Consider the following 19369-nt stretch of genomic DNA (forward strand, 5'->3'; position numbering starts at 1 on the left):
TTATGAAAGGAACTTGACACGGACATGAATGATCTGTTTTGTGTGTTAACACACTCTTGGTATGCTAGCTAGCTAGCGGGTAGCTACTGGTAACGTTTATTGGTAATTATCTGTTTAGTGCAACGGTGGAGAGTTGTTTCCAATGTTAATGTGCTAGCTAACCAACGCTTAATTTTTTGCTGCGTTACGAAAGAAACTAGACACGGACATGAATTATCTGTTTAGTGTGTTAACACACTCTTGGTGGTTTGTTGTAACCAAGTATTGGTGCTAAACTGTGTGTTATTGGATGCTAGCATGCTAGTTAGCTATGGCGTCATAGCTAGGCATCGTGGGCTGTTGTGGTTAGTTACTGTGGGTTGGCATTGTTGTTCGGCGGTGCCGGGGTTAGCACGAAGCTAGCTAGCTAGCCGTTCTTCAAACAAGGTCAACACAGTGGCCATTGCTAGCTAGCCAACAGACACGGACACGAATGATCTGCTTAGTGTGTTAACACACTATTGGTGGTTTGTTGTGACCAAGTGTTGGCGCTAAACTGTGTGTTTTTGGATGCAAGTGTTGGTGCTAAACTGTGTGTTTTTGGATGCTAGCATGCTAGTTAGCTATGGTGTCATAGTTAGCTAGCTGAATAAAGTGGGTTGAGTCTATTCCTTTAAACATTGAACCGCTGTGGTTCACAACAATTTCTGATTTCTAAAGGTGGAAGTTGGTAGAGTTTTTGTTCGGGTGGTTCAGTGAAACAATTATAGTTGTTAGAAGTAGAAGTTTTTGGTGAGGGAGGCCCTGCTCTCTACTGTCCCAGATGTTTAGTTCATTTCATTCCGATCTCCTCTGCATTATTGTAGCCATTTGCTACAGCCTGTCAACTATGTCTCTGCCTATCCCTGTTCTCTCCTCTCTGCACAGGCTACACAAACGCCCCACACCGCGTGGCTGCTGCCTCTCTAACCTGGTGGTCCCTGCACGCACCCCACACCTGGAGTTCCAGGTCTCAGGCAGCCTCTGGAACTGCCGTTCTGCTGCCAACAAAGCTGACTTCATCCCAGCCTATGCTAATCTCCAGTCCCTCGACTTCCTGGCGCTGACGGAAACATGGATTACCACTGAAGACACTGCTACTCCTACTGCTCTCTCCTCGTCTGACCATGTGTTCTCGCATACCCCGAGAGCATCTGGTCAGAGGGGTGGTGGCACAGGAATCCTCATCTCTCCCAAGTGGACATTCTCAATTTTCCCCCTAACCCATCTGTCTATCTCCTCATTTGAATTCCATGCTGTCACAGTCACTAGCCCATTTAAGCTTAATATCCTTGTCATCTATCGCCCTCCAGGTTCCCTTGGAGAGTTCATCAATGAGCTTGACGCCTTGATAAGTTCCTTTCCTGAGGATGGCTCACCCCTCACAGTTTTGGGGGATTTCAACCTCCCTATGTCCACATTTGACTCATTTCTCTCTGCCTCCTTCTTTCCACTTCTCTCCTCTTTTGACCTCACCCTCTCACCGTCCCCCTACTCACAAGGCAGGCAATACGCTTGACCTCATCTTTACTAGATGCTGCTCTTCTACTAATCTCACTGCAACTCCCCTCCATGTCTCCGACCACTACTTTGTTTCCTTTTCTCTCTCGCTCTCCTCCCACACTACTCACTCTGCCCCTACACAGATGGTAATGCGCCGCCGCAACCTTCGCTCTCTCTCTCCCACTACTCTCTCCTCTTCCATCCTATCATCTCTTCCCTCTGCTCAATCCTTCTCCCTCCAATCTCCTGATTCTGCCTCCTCAACCCTCCTCTCCTCCCTTTCTGCATCCTTTGACTCTCTGTGTCCCCTATCCTCCCGGCCGGCTCGGTCCTCCCCTCCAGCTCCGTGGCTTGATGACTCATTGCGAGCTCACAGAACAGAGCTCCGGGCAGCGGAGCGGAAATGGAAGAAAACTAAACTCCCTGCCGACCTGGCATCTTTTCACTCCCTCCTCTCTACATTTTCTTCATCTGTTTCTGCTGCTAAGGCCACTTTCTACCACTCTAAATTCCAAGCATCTGCCTCTAACCCTAGGAAGCTCTTTGCCACATTTTCCTCCCTCCTGAATCCTCCCCCCCCGCCCCCCTCCTCTCTCTCTGTGGATGACTTCGTCAACCACTTTGAAAAGAAGGTTGACGACATTCGATCCTCGTTTGTTAAGTCTAATGACACTGCTGGTCCTACTCACACTGCCCTACCCTATGCTTTGACTTCTTTCTCCCCTCTCTCTCCAGATAAAATCCTGCGACTTGTGACTGCAGGCCGCCCAACAACCTGCCCGCTTGACCCCATCCCCTCCTCTCTTCTCCAGACCATCTCCGGTGACCTTCTCCCCTACCTCACCTCGCTGATCAACTCATCCTTGACCGCTGGCCATGTCCCTTCCGTCTTCAAGAGAGCGAGAGTTGCTCCCCTTCTCAAGAAACCAACACTCGATCCCACTGATGTCAACAACTACAGACCAGTATCCCTTCTTTCTTTTCTTTCCAAAACTATTGAGTGTGCCATCTTTAGCCAACTCTCTTGCTATCTCTCTCAGAATGACCTTCTTGATCCTAACCAGTCAGGTTTCAGGACTGGTCATTCAACTGAGACTGCTCTTCTCTGTGTCACGGAGGCTCTCCGCACTGCTAAAGCTAACTCTCTCTCCTCTGCTCTTGTCCTTCTAGACCTGTCTGCTGCCTTTGATACTGTGAACCATCAGATCCTCCTCTCCACCCTCTCCGAGCTGGGCATCTCCGGCGCGGCTCACTCCTGGATTGCGTCCTACCTGACCGGTCGCTCCTACCAAGTGGCGTGGCGAGAAGCTGTCTCCGCACCACGTGCTCTCACCACTGGTGTCCCCCAGGGCTCAGTTCTAGGCCCTCTCCTTTTCTCCCTATACACCAAGTCACTTGGCTCTGTCATATCCTCACATGGCCTCTCCTATCATTGCTACGCTGACGATACACAACTAATCTTCTCCTTTCCCCCTTCTGATAACCAGGTGGCGAATCGCATCTCTGCATGTCTGGCAGACATATCAGTATGGATGACGGATCACCACCTCAAGCTGAACCCTGGCAAGACGGAGCTGCTCTTCCTCCCGGGGAAGGACTGCCCGTTCCATGATCTCGCCATCACGGTTGACAACTCCGCTGTGTCCTCCTCCCAGAGTGCGAAGAGCCTAGGCGTGACCCTGGACAACACCCTGTCGTTCTCCGCCAACATCAAGGCGGTGACCCGCTCCTGCAGGTTCATGCTCTACAACATTCGGAGAGTACGACCCTGCCTTACACAGGAAGCGGCACAGGTCCTAATCCAGGCACTTGTCATCTCCCGTCTGGACTACTGCAACTCGCTGTTGGCTGGCCTCCCTGCCTGTGCCATTAAACCCCTACAACTCATCCAGAATGCCGCAGCCCGTCTGGTGCTCAACCTTCCCAAGTTCTCTCACGTCACCCCCCTCCTCCGCACACTCCACTGGCTTCCAGTTGAAGCTCGCATCCGCTACAAGACCATGGTGCTTGCCTATGGAGCAGTGAGGGAACGGCACCTCTGTACCTTCGGGCTCTGATCAGTCCCTACACCCAAACGAGGGCATTGCGTTCATCCACCTCTGGCCTGCTGGCTCCCCTTCCTCTGCGGAAGCATAGTTCCCGCTCAGCCCAGTCAAAACTGTTCGCTGCTCTGGCACCCCAATGGTGGAACAAGCTCCCTCACGACGCCAGGACAGCGGAGTCACTCACCACCTTCCGGAGACATTTGAAACCCCACCTCTTTAAGGAATACCTGGGATAGGATAAACGAGGGCATTGCGTTCATCCACCTCTGGCCTGCTGGCTCCCCTTCCTCTGCGGAAGCATAGTTCCCGCTCAGCCCAGTCAAAACTGTTCGCTGCTCTGGCACCCCAATGGTGGAACAAGCTCCCTCACGACGCCAGGACAGCGGAGTCACTCACCACCTTCCGGAGACATTTGAAACCCCACCTCTTTAAGGAATACCTGGGATAGGATAAAGGAATCCTTCTACCCCCCCAAACATTGTAAAGTGGTTATCCCACTGGCTATAGGGGTGAACGCACCAATTGGTGAGTCGCTCTGGATAAGAGCGTCTGCTAAATGACGTAAATGTGCCCTTGAGCAAGGCACTTAACCCTAATTGCTCCTGTAAGTCGCTCTGGATAAGAGCGTCTGCTAAATGACTAAAATGTAAATGTAGTTAATGGTAGTGATAGAGAGATAATGGTAGTGGTAGATAGTGAATGGTTGTGATAGAGACTGAATCGTATTGATGGAGAGTGAATGGTAGTGATAGATAGTTAATGGTGGTGATGGATAGTGTATGGTAGGGATAGATAGTTAATGGTAGTGATAGATAGTTAATGGTAGTGATAGAGAGTGAATGGTAGTCATATTGAGTGAATGGTAATGATATAGAGTGAATGGTAGTGATAGATAGTTAATGGTAGTGATAGAGTGTGAATGGTAGTGATAGAGAGTGAATGGTAGTGATACAGTAGAGAGTTAATGGTAGTGATAGAGAGATAATGGTAGTGATAGATAGTGAATGGTGGTGATAGATAGTTAATGGTAGTGATAAATTGTGAACGGTAGTGATAGAGAGTGAATGGTAGTGATATATAGTGAATGGTAGTGATGGATAGTGAATGGTAGTGATAGAGAGTTAATGATAGTGATAGATAGTAAATGGTAGACATGTGGAGTGAATGGTAGTGATAGATAGTGAATCGTAGTGATTGAGAGTGTATGGTAGTGATAGATAGTGAATGGTAGTGATAGATAGTGAATGGTAGTGCTAGAACGTGAATGGTAGTGATAGATAGTGAATCGTAGTGATTGAGAGTGTATGGTAGTCATATAGAGTGAATGGTAGTGATAGATAGTGAATCGTAGTGATTGAGAGTGTATGGTAGTCATATAGAGTGAATGGTAGTGATAGAGAGTGAATGGTAGTGATAGATAGTGAATGGTAGTGATAGATAGTGAATGAAATTGATATACAGTGGGGAGAACAAGTATTTGATACACTGCCGATTTTGCAGGTTTTCCTACTTACAAAGCATGTAGAGGTCTGTAATTTTTATCATAGGTACACTTCAACTGTGAGAAAACTCCAGAAAATCACATTGTATCATTTTTAAGTAATTAATTTGCTTTTCATTGCATGACATAAGTATTTGAAACATCAGAAAAGCAGAACTTAATATTTGGTACAGAAACCTTTGTTTGCAATTACAGAGATCATATGTTTCCTGTAGGTCTTGACCAGGTTTGCACACACTGCAGCAGGGATTTTGGCCCACTCCTCCATACAGACCTTCTCCAGATCCTTCAGGTTTCGGGGCTGTCGCTGGGCAACACGGACTTTCAGCTCCCTCCAAAGATTTTCTATTGGGTTCAGGTCTGGAGACTGGCTAGGCCACTCCAGGACCTTGAGATGCTTCTTACGGAGCCACTCCTTAGTTGCCCTGGCTGTGTGTTTCGGGTCATTGTCATGCTGGAAGACCCAGCCACGACCCATCTTCAATGCCCTTACTGAGGGAAGGAGGTTGTTGGCCAAGATCTCGTGATACATGGCCCCATCCATCCTACCCTCAATACGGTGCAGTCATCCTGTCCCCTTTGCAGAAAAGCATCCCAAAGAATGATGTTTCCACCTCCATGCTTCACGGTTGGGATGGTGTTCTTGGGGTTGTACTCATCCTTCTTCTTCCTCCAAACACGGCGAGTGGAGTTTAGACCAAAAAGCTATATTTTTGTCTCATCAGACCACATGACCTTCTCCCATTCCTCCTCTGGATCATCCAGATGGTCATTGGCAAACTTCAGACGGGCCTGGACATGCGCTGGCTTGAGCAGGGGGACCTTGCGTGCGCTGCAGGATTTTAATCCATGACGGCGTAGTGTGTTACTAATGGTTTTCTTTGAGACTGTGGTCCCAGCTCTCTTCAGGTCATTGACCAGGTCCTGCCATGTAGTTCTGGGCTGATCCCTCACCTTCCTCATGATCATTGATGCCCCACGAGGTGAGATCTTACATGGAGCCCCAGACCGAGGATGATTGACCGTCATCTTGAACTTCTTCCATTTTCTAATAATTGCGCCAACAGTTGTTGCCTTCTCACCAAGCTGCTTGCCTATTGTCCTGTAGCCCATCCCATCCCAGCCAGCTCTCTGGTCTTGGCCATTGTGGAGAGGTTGGAGTCTGTTTGATTGAGTGTGTGGACAGGTGTCTTTTATACAGATAACGAGTTCAAACAGGTGCAGTTAATACAGGTAATGAGTGGAGAACAGGAGGGCTTCTTAAAGAAAAACTAGTCTGTCACAGGTCTGTGAGAGCCGGAATTCTTACTGGTTGGTAGGTGATCAAATGTCATGCAATAAAATGCAAATTCATTACTTAAAAATCATACAATGTGATTTTCTGGATTTTTGTTTTAGAATCCGTCTCTCACAATTGAAGTGTACCTATGATAAAAATTACAGACCTCTACATGCTTTGTAAGTAGGAAAACCTGCAAAATCGGCAGTGTATCAAATACTTGTTCTCCCCACTGTATGTAGTGAATGGTAGTTATAGATAGTGAATTGTAGTGATAGATTGTGAATGGTAGTGATAGATAGTGAATGGTAGTGATAGATAGTGAATGGTAGTTATAGATATTGAGTGGTAGTGATAGAGAGTGAATGGTAGTGATATTTCAAGCTCAGAAACTGCTTTTTGTTGTGTTGGCGTTTTCTTGAAGAATTGCAACACAGCACCCCATTACCAGATTTAACACAGTTACACACTGTAGTATTAGTTTTTCCTTTGATAATGTAGCTGTGAGGCTCAATTAACTGGGCCTCCTTTCAAAGCGTATGAATTGAACAAACAAAAATGACGAGAGAGCGCCTTGTTCCGAGGTACAAACAGGCTGCATTGTTAACGATTAACATAAATAAATGCTTTGCATGAGAATTCTCCTGTTGTCCTGCAGCCAGTGGAAAGAGGCTGCAGGTTCCACAATCATTTAGATTAGCCTACAGAAATGCACCTGGTGTGTGTGTGCATTTACCAGGTCACAGGTGTAGTGCACTCGGAAGCCCTGTTTGTCTGTTTGTGTGTGTGTGTGTGTGTGTGTGTGTATGTGTGTGTGTGTGTGTGTGTATTTTCCGTGCAAGTGCGTGCATGTGTGTGAATGCGTACATGTGTGTGTGTGGGCACCGCCCTCTCAGTGCCCTGTCTTCCCCCTGGGATGCAAAGCAGAGCAGAGTGGTGGAGTGCAGCTGAGTGGGTGGCTGGGTGGGGGAGGAGGCAACCTTGGGACAGGCCCAGAAAAACCACAGCAGGATCGCAGACATTGGGATGGGCATGGTTGCCAGGGAAACGTGATTAGTGCAGGCAACCGCAGCAACCGGTAACTAAGGAACAGGAGCACACAACAGAGAAAGATTAGAATGGTATCTCCAGAGTTGGGTGATTATGGGACTTGCTGTGGGGTCCACAACCATGCTGGAACAGGGCTTTGTTTGAACTAGGAGCTCCACAATGGGGAGGGTGTGTGTGCGTGTGTGTGTGCACGTGTCATGGTTGTGCAAGAGGCTCAGGACAATAGATACAGAGGACAACCCACAGCTTGCAGCTGACACATATTCTATAGTGTGTCAGCAAGATAATCCTGCCACAGGCACTGTGTGTGTGTGTGTGTGTGTGTGTGTGTGTGTGTGTGTGTGTGTGTGTGTGTGAGTGAGTGAGTGAGTGAGTGAGTGAGTGAGTGAGTGAGTGAGTGAGTGAGTGAGTGAGAGAGAGAGAGAGAGAGAGAGAGAGAGAGAGAGAGAGAGAGAGAGGAGTATAATCTCTCCACAGCCAGAGTCTGAGTGTTGGAGTCCCGCTTTCCTCTGGGACCTAGTCCTGTGCCTCTGTCCTGCCCAAATTAGAGGGCCTCAATGTGGGGTGAAATACGATTGGAAGCCCCCTATCCACCACACAGGCCTGGGCTGTCACACACACACACACAGGTCCTGGCAGTACTGTTAGTCCTGTGGTCAGGGAGAGACAGGCTCACTGGCATGTTATTCACAGTGCTGGGCAGGAAGCCATCAATTACCCTCAACAGACCCTGGCTCCAGAGGGTCAGTGTATGTGTGTGTGTGTGTGTTTGCTTGTGTGTGTTCGAGTATCTGCAAGTACGTTTCTGTACTTGTGTGAGGGTGATAAAGAGAGAGAGAATAAAAGAAAGAAAGACAGGAGCACAAAGACAGAAAAGGAGAGAGACCAAGCAGAGAGAGAGGGTAACAGTAACAGGCAAAGAAGAAGTGGGATTAGTAAGACATGTTGGAGTCGACATCTGTTTCCCCTTTGAAACCACAGACCCGGGTCAGTCTCGCCCTGCGGTGAGTGGGGAGACGCCTACTACACTTACCCCCCATCCACTCATACACACTCATATACACACACATGCCTACTAAACCCCCTGAAATTAAGAATTGTAGTTTTCATACATTCTTTACAATTGTGAATGCAGCTGGCCTATCTAAGGTTAAATCGCTTAGTTCTGCCTCCAGGACGTCAACCTGCCTACAGTATCCTGGGGTCTGTTCAGGAATGTGCTATTTTACTTTTGGCTTCCTTTTATCTCCCTCTGTAGGAGCAGAGGGCTGACAAACAGAAACAATGGTATGGGAAGAATATGGGAATCTTCCAACTCTGGGTATTTTATGGAAATCTTCCAACTCTGGGAATGATAATGAAATCTTCCAACTCTGGGAATGATATGGAAATCTTCCAATTCTGGGAATGATATGGGAATCTTCCAACTCTGGGAATGATATGGGGAATCTTCCAACTCTGGGAATGATATGGGAATCTTCCAACTCTGGGAATATTATGGGAATCTTCCAACTCTATTGTAAAAGCCTGGCTTCTGTAGTACTTTCGTGTAGATGACTCCCTGTCTCTTCTGATTTTCCTTTTCACTGAGCCAAATTCAAAGAGGTTTTGCACCATTAACAAGGACTTCCCACTGGGCACACACTGGTTGAATCAACGTTGTTTCCACGTCATTTCAATGAAATTAAGTTCAACCAACGTGGAATAGACGTTGAATTGACGTCTGTGCCCAGTGGGTTATGATACAGTCCCATGAGAATTTCCGGTTAGAAGAAGGCTACTTTCTTGTCTCACACTCACAGAAGTATAAATTCCAAAGGACGGAGGAGGTTTCTATTACACATGTTCTAAGATGTTTTAAATTCTCTGTCTCTTGCCTCTGCAGCCAGACAATACGCCCCAACAAGCCCCAACCTGCTGAGACCCTCTGGGCAAAGTGTGCTGGGAGAAGCCTGCCCTAGTGAACCCACCCCCCTCACAGCTGGGCTCCTCAGGGCTATATGGGGTGCAGAGGAGTAGAGAAAAAGGATGTTATCAGTGTCATACTTTATACAAGTATGCTAGAGCCACCAAAGGTTTCTGTAGGAATGGGATGCTTTTCTAATACCCTTTTAACACTACTGAGACCAACAATAGTTACCACCTTCGTTACTGGAACCGTGCTGGAAAGAACAACATTGTAAATAAGATATCCAAGCCAGCCCACTATAGTGTAAATCAGGTATGAGTATAGTGATGCTGGAATACTGGTAAAGGAAGACGATAGACACATTGGTCACTAGTGTTTTCCTCTATTCCTCCAAAAGGACAGTGGTCTAGCAGTGACATTGTGCTCCCAGACTGCAGTTTGGTGGATTCATGGCTGCTTCCACTGTCTCGTCATGTGAGACTCAAAAGCTTTCAGGGAGTATACAGAACCGAGACTCTGACTCTCTCTCTCTCTCTCTCTCTCTCTCTCTCTCTCTCTCTCTCTCTCTCTCTCTCTCTCTCTCTCTCTCTCTCTCTCTCTCTCTCTCTCTCTCTCTCTCTCTCTCTCTCTCTCTCTCTCTCTCTCTCTCTCTCTCTCTCTCTCTCTCTCTCTCTCTCTCTCTCTCTCTCTCTCTCTCTCTCTCTCTCTCTCTCTCTCTCTCTCTCTCTCTCTCTCTCTCTCTCTCTCTCTCTCTCTCTCTCTCTCTCTCTCTCTCTCTCTCTCTCTCTCTCTCTCTCTCTCTCTCTCTCTCTCTCTCTCTCTCTCTCTCTCTCTCTCTCTCTCTCTCTCTCTCTCTCACACACACAGCAAAACATGTATTTGCTCTTAAAAAGATGAGAGAGGCCTGTAATCTTCATCATAGGTACACGTCAACTATGACAGACAAATTGAGGAAAAAAAATCCAGAAAATCACATTGTAGGATTTTTAATGAATTTATTTGCAAATTATGGTGGAAAATAAGTATTTGGTCACCTACAAACAAGCAAGATTTCTGGCTCTCACAGACCTGTAACTTCTTCTTTAAGAGGCTCCTCTGTCCTCCACTCGTTACCTGTATTAATGGCACCTGTTTGAACTTGTTATCAGTATAAAAGACACCTGTCCACAACCTCAAACAATCACACTCCAAACTCCACTATGGCCAAGACCAAAGAGCTGTCGAAGGACACCAGAAACAAAATTGTAGACCTGCACCAGGCTGGGAAGTCTGAATCTGCAATTGGTAAGCAGCTTGGTTTGAAGAAATCAACTGTGGGAGCAATTATTAGGAAATGGAAGACATACAAGACCACTGATAATCTCCCTCGATCTGGGGCTCCACGCAAGATCTCACCCCGTGGGGTCAAAATGATCACAAGAACGGTGAGCAAAAATCCCAGAACCACACGGGGGGACCTAGTGAATGACCTGCAGAGAGCTGGGACCAAAGTAACAAAGCCTACCATCAGTAACACACTACGCCGCCAGGGACTCAAATCCTGCAGTGCCAGACGTGTCCCCCTGCTTAAGCCAGTACATGTCCAGGCCCGTCTGAAGTTTGCTACAGTGCATTTGGATGATCCAGAAGAGGATTGGGAGAATGTCATATGGTCAGATGAAACCAAAATATAACTTTTTGGTAAAAACTCAACTCGTCGTGTTTGGAGGACAAAGAATGCTGAGTTGCATCCAAAGAACACCATACCTACTGTGAAGAATGGGGGTGGAAACATCATGCTTTGGGGCTGTTTTTCTGCAAAGGGACCAGGACGACTGATCTGTGTAAAGGAAAGAATGAATGGGGCCATGTATCGTGAGATTTTGAGTGAAAACCTCCTTCCATCAGCAAGGGCATTGAAGATGAAACGTGGCTGGGTCTTTCAGCATGACAATGATCCCAAACACACCGCCCGGGCAACGAAGGAGTGGCTTTGTAAGAAGCATTTCAAGGTCCTGGAGTGGCCTAGCCAGTCTCCAGATCTCAACCCCATAGAAAATCTTTGGAGGGAGTTGAAAGTCCGTGTTGCCCAGCGACAGCCCCAAAACATCACTGCTCTAGAGGAGATCTGCATGGAGGAATGGGCCAAAATACCAGCAACAGTATGTGAAAACCTTGTGAAGACTTACAGAAAACGTTTGACCTGTGTCATTGCCAACAAAGGGTATATAACAAAGTATTGAGAAACTTTTGTTATTGACCAAATACTTATTTTCCACCATAATTTGCAAATAAATTCATTAAAAATCCTACAATGTGATTTTCTGGATTTTTTTTCTCATTTTGTCTGTCATAGTTGACGTGTACCTATGATGAAAATTACAGGCCTCTCTCATCTTTTTAAGTGGGAGAACTTGCACAATTGGTGGCTGACTAAATACTTTTTTTCCCCACTGTACATGAAGCCAGAAAATGTTTGACAAAGATAATCTTTGGAAAAAAGAAAAGCTGTAGCTGCAAGTTCTTGAACTCTTGTATTGATACTGTCTCTCTCAGGGGACTTACCAGAGGATACACCCAACTGTGAAACTGCTCAAAGTACCACTGTCATCAAAGTATGAAAGGCATAAGTAATGGCAGTAGGTTCTGAGAAATAACTAACCTGAATCAAGCTTCTACTTCCTCTTCACCAACGGTATTCTCCCTCTCACACACCTACTTAAGCACACACACACATGCAAGAAAGTGTTTGCTTTCATTTTAATTACTATGGATATTACTTGACAAGGGGTTTTCCTCACTAGAATACACTGGAAACAGGAGTGGACAGAGTTGGATTTCTGAGAAAGGCAGATTTCTGATAACATGCAGGTACAGTGAGGGACAAAAGTATTTGATCCCCTGCTGATTTTGTACGTTTGCCCACTGACAAAGAAATGATCAGTCTATAATTTTAATGGTAGGTTTATTTGAACATTGAGAGAAAGAATAATAACAACAAAATCCAGAAAAACGCATGTCAAAAATGTTATAAATTGATTTGCAATTTAATGAGGGAAATAAGTATTTGACCCCCTCTCAATCAGAAAGATTTCTGGCTCCCAGGTGTCTTTTATACAGTGTGATGTCACGAGAGGCTGTGTCCTGGAGGGACGTTACATCCCCCTGAGGTGGCTGCAAACCCAGACAGCTATGGCTCCATCTGCTGGTATGGTCGGGAACTCCACCCCTCTATGGCCAATCTTCCCACGCAGCTGAAACAAATGAGGAGCTGATGAGCTGAAGGTTTGGGAAGGGAAGAGACACAGTCTCCAACCTGGGCTCTCGGGAGGACAAGAGTGCTGCACGTCCACTTCCATGAGGAATATAAGGATTTGGAGATACTTACCTTTGGGAAATACTCACCTTTGGATATATGCACCTGTGGAAATACGTGAGAGACATTTGGAAGGACTTTTTGCTGGGTTGGCCACTAGCTGCAACGTGGACTACAGTAAGGCTGGGGAAAAGTTATCTGAGCGAGTGAGAATTATGTTTTTGGATGTGGAAGAGACATCCCTGAACTGTTAACCCTTAAAGAGCCACAAGAGAACAGAATTTTGTTATATTTTCGTTAATTTCCCAAGACCTATAATAAAATCCTTGTTTTGTTTGAACCTTGTCTCCTTGCACTACTTGAGCAATCCCGCTGAAAGCTGTGTAGCCTCTCGTGACGTCACAGATGGTGGAGAATACGGGCACGCTCAAGCGTTAATAGTGCATGTCAGAGGAGGATACCGAAGGTTTGATCACCCAGTTTTCCAAGTTGGCCGTAGGCTCCCCGCCGACTGAAATGGAGGACATATTGAAAGCCCTTGTTGCTGGCCAGCAAGCCCAGATGCAAGCAAACGTGGCTCTCTTGGAGGAGCAAAAGAAAGCCAACCTTCTGAAGGCAGAGGAATTGCAGTTGCAGAGACAGAGGGTGGTCCAAAATACCCGCCCAATAAAGGCAAGTGACTTTATATCTAAGATGGGAGCTACCGATGACATTGAGGCATACCTGCATGCATTTGAGGCCACGGCCACTAGGGAAGCCTGGCCCAAGCAACAGTGGGTTGGTCTGTTAGCCCCCTTTCTAACCGGGGAATCGCTGAATGCTGTCCGGGACCTGGGCCCTGACCAGGTTACTGACTATGATGCCCTGAAGTCTGAGATCCTCAGCAGATATGGACTCACAAAGTTTGGTATGGCCCAGCGCTTTCACAGTTGGACCTTCCAACCAGACCAACCTCCTCGGGCGCAGATGCATGAACTTGTCCGAATCGCAAGGAAATGGCTGGATCCGCAGAGGAATACAGCAGCGGCGGTGGTGGAGGCCGTTGTGGTGGATCGTTACCTACAGCGCCCCTGCCTTATGAGGCAAAACGGTTCATCAGTCAACAGGCCTTGACCACGGCTGATCTGACCGTGGAAGCTGTGGAAAAGTACCAGGCCACAGCGGAGATGCTGAATACTTCCCGAAAAGACCCCAGGAGTGCGGCCCCACCCCAAATGGGAAGAACCCGTCCAAAGGACCCCCAAGGTCTCGAACCCAGCCACGTCAGGACTTATCCCGGCTCCAGGGGGAGCCAGAAACCAGGCGGGTCCAAGAAGAGTACACCAGGAGGGGGGAAACTTCGACAGTGTTACCGGTGTGGGGAGATGGGACATATCTCCTGGCAGTGTGGGAAACCAGCCGATGAACCTATGCCCACTGCGGAGTCCTCCAGCTCAGCACCCACACACCGTTTTGCCTCGCTCTTGGGAGTCGTAGATGGCGGCCCAGATCGACCCCCCACCTGCCCGGTAACTGTGAATCACCATGATGTGGAGGCCTTACTGGATTCTGGTAGCCGGGCCACCCTGGTGCGTAAGGATTTGGTGGGCCCAACGTGTCTGACCCCGGGGAAAGTCCTCCCAGTTTCCTGTGTCCATGGGGACACCAGAGAATACCCCATTACTGAACTTACAATGACCAGCACCCGGGGAACCATACACACGACGGCGGGGGTGGTTGATTCCCTCCCCGTCCCTGTCCTAATTGGACGAGACTGCCCAGCCTTTTACCCACTCTGGAGAGAGTCTCAGGAGAGGATAACCCGAGTACCTCGGAAACGGAGAGGCAAGACTCATCCTGGGAAGGCTCCGGTGCAATCCTCCGAGTTACTCACTCCCGCCCGGGCTCTGATAGGGATGGCAGGTGCCCAGACCGACACAGAGACGGAGCTACAGAATCTGGACAAAGAACTGTCTGGTCTGAAGGGGACCGCTGAGAGGTATCGTTTGTTAAAGCAACAGTTAGACATGAAGACAGAAGAGTTAGATATCCTCCAGGCTAAACTCCAACAGAGCTCCTTCCATAAGCAACAGGAGGAGCTGGAGAGGCTGCGCAGGACCATCGAGGAGTGTGAGGAGACCCTGCGCAGTAGTAAGGAGGTCCAGAAGAAGGCAGAGGAGAAGTACAAGGTGTTGGAGAACAAGATGAAGAATGCGGAGGCAGAGAGAGAGAAGGAACTGAAAGCTGCTCAACAGAAGCTAAACTCTGCTAAAACCAAGGCTGATGCGTTCAGTAAGAAACTCAAGGAGAGACAACAGGAGGCTGAGTCCCTGGTCCTAGAGTTGGAGGAGTTGAAGAGAGAGCAGGCTGGCAAGCACCACGGCAATGCGGACGCCCTCTCCCGGCGTGATGCCTTCTTCGCTGCCTTTACCCCGACGAGGACGTCGGTCCCGAGGAGGGGGATGTGTGATGTCACGAGAGGCTGTGTCCTGGAGGGACGTTACATCCCCCTGAGGTGGCTGCAAACCCAGACAGCTATGGCTCCATCTGCTGGTATGGTCGGGGAACTCCACCCCCTCTATGGCCAATCTTCCCACGCAGCTGAAACAAATGAGGAGCTGATGAGCTGAAGGTTTGGGAAGGGAAGAGACACAGTCTCCAACCTGGGCTCTCGGGAGGACAAGAGTGCTGCACGTCCACTTCCATGAGGAATATAAGGATTTGGAGATACTTACCTTTGGGAAATACTCACCTTTGGATATATGCACCTGTGGAAATACGTGAGAGACATTTGGAAGGACTTTTTGCTGGGTTGGCCACTAGCTGCAACGTGGACTACAGTAAGGCTGGGGGAAAAGTTATCTGAGCGAGTGAGAATTATGTTTTTGGAAGAGACATCCCTGAACTGTTAACCCTTAAAGAGCCACAAGAGAACAGAATTTGGTTATATTTTCGTTAATTTCCCAAGACCTATAATAAAATCCTTGTTTTGTTTGAACCTTGTCTCCTTGCACTACTTGAGCAATCCCGCTGAAAGCTGTGTAGCCTCTCGTGACGTCACAACAGGTAACGAGCTGTGATTAGGAGCACACTCTTAAAGGGAGTGCTCCTAATCTCATCTTGTTACCTGTATAAAAGACACCTGTCCACAGAAGCAATCAATCAATCAGATTCCAAACTCTCCACCATGGCCAAGACCAAAGAGCTCTCCAAGGATGTCAGGGACAAGATTGTAGACCTACACAAGGCTGGAATGGGCTACAAGACCATCGCCAAGCAGCTTGGTGAGAAGGTGACAACAGTTGGTGCGATTATTCGCAAATGGAAGAAACACAAAATAACTGTAAATCTCCCTCGGCCTGGGGCTCCATGCAAGATCTCACCTCGTGGAGTTGCAATGATCATGAGAACGGTGAGGAATCAGCCCAGAACTACACGGGAGGATCTTGTCAATGATCTAAAGGCATCTGGGACCATAGTGGTCCTCTGTAGCTCAGCTGGTAGAGCACGGCGCTTGTAACGCCAAGGTAGTGGGTTCGATCCCCGGGACCACCCATACACAAAATGTGTATGCACGCATGACTGTAAGTCGCTTTGGATAAAAGCGTCTGCTAAATGGCATATTATTATTATTATTTATAGTCACCAAGAAAACAATTGGTAACACACTACGCCGTGAAGGACTGAAATCCTGCAGCACCTGAAGGTCCCCCTGCTCAAGAAAGCACATATACAGGCCCGTCTGAAGTTTGCCAATGAACATCATGATTCAGAGGAGAACTGGGTGAAAGTGTTGTGGTCAGATGAGACCAAAATGGAGCTCTTTGGCATCAACTCAACTCGCCGTGTTTGGAGGAGGAGGAATGCTGCCTATGACCCCAAGAACACCATCCCCACCGTCAAACATGGAGGTGGAAACATTATGCTTTGGGGGGGGTTTCTGCTAAGGGGACAGGACAACTTCACCGCATCAAAGGGACGATGGACGGGGCCATGTACCGTCAAATCTTGGGTGAGAACCTCCTTCCCTCAGCCAGGGCATTGAAAATGGGTCGTGGATGGGTATTCCAGCATGACAATGACCCAAAACACACGGCCAAGGCAACAAAGGAGTGGCTCAAGAAGAAGCACATTAAGGTCCTGGAGTGGCCTAGCTAGTCTCCAGACCTTAATCCCATAGAAAATCTGTGGAGGGAGCTGAAGGTTCAAGTTGCCAAACGTCAGCCTCGAAACCTTAATGACTTGGAGAAGATCTGCAAAGAGGAGTGGGACAAAATCCCTCCTGAGAAGTGTGCAAACCTGGTGGCCAACTACAAGAAACGTCTGACCTCTGTGATTGCCAACAAGAGTTTTGCCACCAAGTACTAAGTCATGTTTTGCAGAGGGGTCAAATACTTATTTCCCTCATTAAAATGCTAATCAATTTATAACATTTTTGACATGCGTTTTTCTGGATTTTTTTTGTTGTTATTCTGTCTCTCACTGTTCAAATAAACCTACCATTAAAATTATAGACTGATAATTTCTTTGTCAGTGGGCAAACGTACAAAATCAGCAGGGGATCAAATACTTTTTTCCCTCACTGTATTAATAGAATTCTCCTCCCTCCTCCTCCTTTCAAAACTGTGTCATGTGCATCAATATATCTCATATATTTGTTTTACTGGATCATATACCTTTATGGTAAATAAGAATAGAATATGTTTCTAAACACTTCTGCATTAATGTGGACGATACCATGATTACGGATAATGCTGAATGAATCGTGAATAATGATGAGTGAGAAAGTTAGACGCAAAAATATCATAACCCCCCAAAAATGCTAACCTCCCCTGTCATTGTAATGGTGAGAGGTTAGCATGTCTTGGGGGAATTATATTTGTGCGTCTGTAACTTTCTCACTCATCATTATTCACGATTAATTCAAGATTACCCGTAATCATGGTAGCATCCACATTAATGTAGAAGTGTTTAGAAACATATTCTATTTTTATTTACAATAAAAGTGACTCCAAAATGACAATATTATTTACCATTCATTTCTGTTGGGCACAAAATATTTTGAAACACAACCAAAACAAACAGCAAATGCATCCAACACATTTGTAGTCACAAGCTTGATGTAGTCATTGTGTGGTAGGAATATGGGACTAAATACTACACTTTTTACTACACATTAGTGAATGTCCCAATACTTTTGGTCCCCTAAAATGTGGGGACTATATACAAAAAGTGCTGTAGTTTCTAAACAGTTCACCTGATATGGATGAAAATACCCTCAAATTAAAGTTTAACCTCATAGTGATTGTATCAAAGTCCTGGAGTACAGAGCCAAAACAACAGAAAATGTGTCACTGTCCCAAAACTTCTGGAGCCCACTTAAGTAGAGACCAATATTTCCCTCCTTTCTGCTTGTGAATAGGCTTAGTATCGGCTGGGACAAGCACTGACTTGCAGGGGATTGTCAGGGAGGTAGGGAGGGTGTCACGATTTAACTAGATATGAACTCAAATGCAGACAACTACACCGAGCCAGAGAAGGTTTAACAGGTTTATTTACAATGTGCAATTGTCCAGGTTTCCAAAAATAGGGGAAGAGCAAGTCCAGGTTTACAGGGAGGGTAACAGATCCAGGTTCTGAGCAGGAGTGGTACCGTAACGTCCTAGTGTCCGTGGTGAGTCCAAAAGGGAGGTCCGGTAGTGGAAAGCAGGATGGTGGTGGCAGGAGTGAAGCGGAGGCAGGAGTCAGGTTCCAATAATCTGTGGCACAGGAGAAAAGTAAATAGAACAGGCCAAAAACACAAAGAGCGAAAACAAGCAGGTTGAGTCAACAGCGAGACTAACATGGTCGTCTTGACTATGATCTGACGTTGAGTGGCAAGTTTGACCGGGTCTTTAAGGCTGAGGTGATTATGGTGAATGAGCTGCAGCTGGAACCCTGACTCCCACACACCAGACTTCACTCCTGCAATCAAAACAGACAGAGGGGAGGGAGAGAGCAGAGAGAGAGCTACCTAGCAGCAGTAGGCCTAACAGAGGGAAGAGCGGATAAAAAGATGAAAGAGGAGAAGCAGGTGAAGATGGAGAGTGAGATTGAATCCCAGATTTTGGGAGGCCAGCAACTTGAGAAACTGAAAGAGTGTGAGTGAGTAGGACCAGGCAGAAGATGTGTTCAGAAAGAAAATACATTAAACCCAAGACGACAATGGATCCCTGTTTAAAGTATCCCCCCAAAAATTATGAAGTCATATAGTTGGTTACAATTTCAATTTCATCCTCCAGCAAAGGCAGTTCTAATATTACAGCAAATAATATGGCTAAACTCCAATATACTGATAGTGGAAAAAAAAGTATAATAAATGTATAAGAAGGGTATAATATCTACGAAGGACATTGTAAACAAGAACGGTAAAATTGTCACACAAGCTACTAACAATAGTGTATGGAGGTGTATGCTCAATACAACATTAGAACCAACTCATCGTTGCTCTGCCACAAAAATGGAAGAGACAATTACTTAAAGAAATTCAATAATTAATCTGTCTGCCACCCATTAAAAATCATAAATGACTTGAAATGATTAGTATAAATCGAAAAATATATCCGTTTCACTTAAAGTCAAAAAGTTTGACAGCAATACCATATACAATTCAAGTCAGTTGGGAACAGTTTTTTGATGTTCCAATACCATGGCATCGGGTCTATGAACTGACATATAAAACAATCATTGACATATCAATCTGTTTGTTTCAATTTAAGCAATTATATAAAATACTTGCTACAAAAAGAAT

Source organism: Coregonus clupeaformis, chromosome 30 (assembly GCF_020615455.1).
Source record: "Coregonus clupeaformis isolate EN_2021a chromosome 30, ASM2061545v1, whole genome shotgun sequence".
NCBI lineage: Eukaryota > Metazoa > Chordata > Actinopteri > Salmoniformes > Salmonidae > Coregonus > Coregonus clupeaformis.